This window comes from Oculina patagonica, chromosome 1 (assembly GCF_052425735.1).
Source record: "Oculina patagonica isolate OP01 chromosome 1, crgOcupat, whole genome shotgun sequence".
NCBI classification, from domain to species: Eukaryota; Metazoa; Cnidaria; class Anthozoa; order Scleractinia; family Oculinidae; genus Oculina; species Oculina patagonica.
In genome coordinates, this window is record NC_135758.1 from 24,749,851 (window position 1) to 24,756,228 (window position 6,378).

Sequence of the window (6,378 nt, forward strand, 5' to 3'; positions counted from 1 at the left end):
GTTTTATTTGAAATTCCATCTGGCGGAAGTTGACGATGAGTTGGCTGATATTTAAAGTGGAAAGCAGAAAAGGTGGACTCAACCACTGAGTGCAGGGAAGAAAAGAGGGTACTCAACACTTCCTAGCTCTTGAAACTGAAGATCTTAAACCATTTGACGGCCAAACATGCTTGTTCAGTTTGAAATCGAAAATGACTTTCTGTAACTTATAACTGCATAATAGGCAGAGTACACCCGTAAATTGTGAGTTATAGCTCCTAAAGTATATTATAGTGTTTATGAACCCATTTGGGATTCGAATTTAAACTAGTCTTAAAATTTGTAATACTCCATCAATAAATACTCAATAAAAGGAATTATGGTACGGATATAGCTATTGCTTTTTTATATACAATATCATGAGCTGGCTCTTTTTTTTTATATGTTAACTAAACCGAATCGGCATCTCGCGGTCCCAGTATCATTAGATGAATTATTATTTATATAGGCTAATGGCAAGAAGCAAAAGTACTCTTTTAAAAACATGTACTTCAGCTAAAATCACCCACTTTATGCCCAAAAACACATTTTGCAAAGAAGTTCTTCCAAGAAATGAATTTAACGTAAGATTAAAATCCCCAAGTAATACAAGCATCCGTTACCATTCTTTAACTCCAACTTTTTTTACTTTTTCGTGGCTCAAAAACTATTCAAGAAAAGGAACTTCAGTATTTCAATACAGGGCTCTAAACACAAAGTGACAACGATGTCCACGCACTTTACTTGACGGTTCATTGCCATAACAGTGTCAAAAAGTCAACCTGGTTGTGCCGTTGTACTGTTGAAATGCTCGGAGATATTAGCTATGTTAAAAGCTACTCTACAATCCGAGGGTAAATAAAGTATTCACTTCACTTCCCTTCACTTCACTGTTTACATCACCTCCACGATGAAGGGTTTTTATCATTTTCCGTTAAACACCTCTTGAGCATCTTACGTTTCCGTTTTACGTTTACACAAACGTACCGCGAGAGCATGTTATCCGAACAACGACCATTGAAACCTACATTCAAAGAGTTAATATAACTAGGTACAAATTATGAAAGTTCGCTTTAAAGCCTGTTTGGAAACTCACTAGTTCTTTTTCTGTTCACTTAAGTCTTCGTAGGCAGGATTATAAAAATAACCCTTTGGCCAAAAAACAGTTCCGACACCGTACTTAAATATTTAAAGTGAAAAGAAAATTTGAGATACCAAGTTTTACCATTTAAGTGGGTTTGCTTTTCTTGACTAAGACATTCTCTGAGTCTTCTACAAAATTATCTGCGATTTATGTATTTTGATCCCTTTTACAGTGTAAATAAAGAAACTGTGAACATCATCTCGGATATGTAAAAATTTCTGCGTAAAAACCATCGAATGACAGCCCAAACTGCAGAAATTATAAATAAAAGGACAGTGATATGGAGCCAACTTGCTTATTTCTCAACTATTTTCTCTACTTTTTCTTTAAAAGTATAATAAAAGTGTTCACAGTTTTCGTCACGAAAGTGGTGAACACTTTTATTATACTTTCTGCTGTAAAAGTACAAAATTCTGTTCGTTGAAAAAAAAAAATGATATGTTAGCTTTGTGAACATTAAAAGCTCTCATGTTAAAAAGAAAACAAAAACTACAACAAAATTACTTCAATTTGAATCGAACAGAGCAATATATAAGACATTTTTTTTATGTTTAAGCACACTGTTGTAACTGTAATACTAAACGATCTTAATTATAATCGCACTCTCCGGGTTGCTTTTGTTCATGAGTGTGTTGTAAATCATTAGTAAAAACATATTTAAGTTCCACAAGTGTTACGATTTTCAATAATGTGTTTTCTTTCAGTAAAAGCCGCGGCACAAAAAACTGTTAACGCAAGATGGTCAATTGAAGTAATTTCAATTTATGGCAATATGTCATGACGTCTTAAATTTATTAGTTAATGGTTTGGCGGTAACTAATGACGCATTCTCTTGAAGTGTACTCGAATGCCGCGCAAGTTTTGTAGGAGTCTGGGCTTAAATTTAAATTCCGAATCAATCATTGTCCTGGGATGGTCTGATCAAGCGGATTTACTAGATGTTATATTTGGTTGGCTTTAACCAGGAGGCATAACGAATAAATACAAACATTTATGCAAACCGTTGTCAGTGCTTCAATGCCACCAAAAACATATCCACTTATCGGGACGGGGCAGTAAACTTCGTCATTGCTGCGTGGTACAATCCATCGTAAAGATGGCGACTGGTACATTTTCATATAATTCCAAGAGCGCGAAAACGTTAGTAACGCTCATAAAAACCCAAAGATAATCTTTGAAAGAAAGTCTGGGGTAGGTTTAGAAACGTGGTGGGTTTTTTTCTTCAAATATTTCTTAAACCGGTCAAAACTTACAAAATCGTTATAACCCCCGTGTAATCTAAATCACACAAAATAAACATGACTCATAGCGTGTCGTTAACTTCGCACTGGGTCATTCGCATTAACATGAAACCCCGTTTTTGAGAAAAGAAATGCACTGTTGAAGTGTTTATAAGTCTTCTAAGTCATTAAAGTCCAATGTAAGTTAATTCTCAAGGTCACAGGTTGCTCGAATTTTTTTTTATTTGACGCTTTTTTTTTCGAGAGTCAATTTCTCTATCCGGTAAAACTCCAAACCACTTGAAACTGAGATATTTTGAAAGGGAAAATTCCTTTCTAAAACCTGGTGAAAAATTTGTTCCGGGCTCTCCATAAGCGCTGAGTGGGAACGCTCCCAAAATACTTATAGCGGAGCTCCCACGCGCCGAAGGCCCGCGAGCGGAGCATCCATAGGCAGGCAAATGGTATCCTATCGAACCGAGAAATTTTGGGGGTCGCCTACGTACGTACGTACGCCCGTACGCACGGATTAGGCCTGGGGACGAGGTTGCCCGCGCGTGGCTAAAGAAAAGTAAGAAAATTACAAACAGCAAATAAAGCTCGCAAGGCAAGACAAAATGTGCACAATGGGTACAATTACACAGCCATACTACACAGCAAAATATATGAGAGGTTTATTATTCAACTGCTCTATTTTGTTAGTCTTTTTACGTGTACGTGAGTGTTATCGAAGCCTTTACGCCAAAAAAATTAACAATATGGATCGATGGCTCTCGTTCGATCGCTACACGGTTAAATTCAATTAATTGGTCTCTGAGCGCATTTTTCGTAGCCCCCTAAAACGAGCAATTGACGTTATCTTCTATCGACTGGATGATGTGGACGTTTCAGTTTGATCTAAACGAAGTAATGTTATGAGAACGCGGGAAAATGTGTTGCGCGGTGTTCACTGTGTAGGCTGAATGAAACCGAGTGTATAAAAAAACGACAGAGAATCGAGAACTTTCTTACCGTAATATTTCTCGCACGATGTCCTCAAAAGTCACCTATATTCCGTGAAATTGTAAATAACGAAAGAGGTGTACGATGAGACCCGGAATAATTGCGAATGATATTCCTTGTGCACGTCCAGTTTGCTAGTTTCTGTTGTGAGCCTTAAGCCTCACACTCTTACAAAGTTTCACATGTATAACTCCTTCAAGACAGGACTGGGTCGAGGCATGCGGAGGCTGTAGACGTGTTTCAAACTGCTCCGCGTAACTTCGTCAATTAATGATGTTTTTAGGCCTTAAACTCTTATGAATCCCAAGCGAACTAGAGAAAGCAGTAATTCGAGCGCGTCTGGTGCATCGCCCGTGGAAAAACGAGCAAGAGAGTTTAACTCGGGTACCTCGCCCGAGCGATCTACTGAGGTCTTCGAAATGTCGGCGGACGCCTTGGAGACGAAATTAGATCTTATCTTAAAAAGATTAGAGATCATGGACAATAAACTTGAGGAGATAAACACTAAGGTGTCCAACCTGGAGACCAAATTCAACTCATTAGAAGGCAGAGTGGAAAAATTAGAAGATGCTCATTCGACCACGAGGACGGCCGTACAAGAGTTACAAAATGGCCTCCAGGAATTCAATACGCAAGTCAACGAAGCGACAGCGGCCCGAGAAAAGGCGAGCGAGTTCTGTGAGAACAGGTACAAAGAATTGGAAAACAAACTGTTGTATGCTGAAGTGTATCAAAGGCGAGAAAATTTGCGTTTCTACGGCATTAGCGAGGAAGAAGAAGGCGGAGACTGTCGCATGGTGCTTAATTCTTTCCTGGAACAGCAATGTGGTGTCCAAACAATGGGTATCGAATTTCAAAGGGTCCACAGGATCGGAAAGCCTCATGATGATGGAAGCCCTAGAGCAATAATCGCTCGGTTTCTTAGATATAGCGACAGAGAAGCAGTTTTCTCAAAAGGAAAGTCGTTGAAAGATTCCGGGTATAGGATCGCTGCAGACCTGCCAAAAGAAATAGTTAACCGAAGGAAGCTCCAGTCGAAGAAGCTGGTCGATGCAAGAAAAGCGGGTAAGATCGCGTATTTCAGCCGCGCTGAACCTGATAAATTGTATATCGATGGACACTTAAACCCACTTTAATTATTGACGTTTACTTTTTTGTTTGGATTGTTTGATGCCTATATTTAGGCACAGCTTGAACTTATATTGAACGCGAATTTGTAACTAGATAAGCTTGCCTCAGTCGTAAATGGCCTTGCTTTCTCCTTATTATGATTTAATAGACGAAGTTATGGGGAACAAATAACCGTTGTAATCATCATTTCCCCTCTCCGCTTAGTTTTCGTATTTAGTTTGTGTTTATTTTTATGTTGTTTTTTGTTTCAATCAATTTCCTCGAGTCGTTCTACGGTGGCACAACAGTGTTTCTGGTCACCTTTTATGTTCTGTCGTTTTCGTTATTCGTTAGTGTCTTGTAGGGTGTTAATTGCAAATGCAATAAGGGAGAGTGTTAATTTTTTTTTTTCCGCAAACAAACGCCTGCTTTACGCAATATTTTTCTTCACAACTTTTGTATGGAAATGAATTCAGGTAACGCTTTTTGTTATTCCATTGACAGCTGCATTGGTGGCCTTTTACAAATTCTAAAAGTTGTGGTAAAATCATGACAGCAAGCAACTTTGCATTTAAACTATTATCCTTAAATGCTCGTGGGATTCGTTCTTTTGAAAAACGGAAAGCAGTATTTGGATGGGTAATGAGACAACAAGTCGACATTTGCTTTATTCAGGAAACCTATAGTACTAAGGAAGTTGAAAATGTTTGGAAAAAGCAGTGGAAGGGTGAGATGTATTTCTCGCATGGTTCTGTACATAGCAGAGGCGTGCTTGTTTTAATTAAAAATAATTTGGAATTCCAAATCAAGTCCATGCGGCAGGACAAAGAGGGTCGTTTTATTTTTCTCGAGGCGCTGGTGCAAGATCAAAAGTTTTTATTAGTAAACATCTATGCTCCAAACAAAACGAGTGAGCAAACTCACTTTTTCGACAAAATCAAGGAGGAATTGGATAACATTGATATAGATGACGACTGTAGAATAATCATTGGGGGAGATTTTAATGTTATTTTAGACCCCAACCTTGATGGTTGTGGGGGCAAACCAAAATTAAAGGAATCAGCTAAGCAGATTGAGAATATTTGCTTACTGTACGATCTAGTAGACATTTGGCGACTTAGGAACCCAGGAATAAGACGTTTTACTTGGACACAGAAAACTCCTGTGATCCAAAGGAGGCTTGATTTTTGGTTAACCGATAATGCCTTGCAGGAGGAGATCGATCAGGTGAGCATTATTCCTTCCATAAAGTCTGATCACTCAGCCATTCTGTTGTCAGTTAATGGAATAGAAGAAAAATCACACGGTCCTTCCTTCTGGAAGTTCAATGCAAGTTTATTAGATGACAATGACTATGTAGCTCTAATAAACGATAGATACCAGGTTTGGGTTGACGAATTTAGGGATATACAAGATCCCAGATTGCTTTGGGATCTCATTAAATTCAAAATTAGACAGGAGACAATTTCATACAGTAAACGCAAAGCGAGGGAAAGGAAGGCGAAATTGACATCTCTAGAGGAAAAATTGACAATCCTTCAAGAGCTTTGTGACCAGGATCCATCTACGGATAATCTGAATAGGCTAGAGATTTTGAAAACCGAGTATGACCTTCAATATGAATACATTGCACAAGGCGCTATAATCCGTTCAAGGGCAAGATGGTACGAGCAAGGAGAGAAAAGCAACAAGTATTTTTTGAACTTGGAGAGCTCTAGGGGTAAAAAGAGCACAATCCGAAAGATTCTTAAGGAGGATCAATCTCTGACAACGAATCCCAAAGAAATAATGGCCGAACTTAGAAGTTTCTACTCAAATCTTTACCAAGTGAACTCTACTGGAGAAAGTGAAGCCTCATTAGACGCATTTCTTAACAGCGTATCC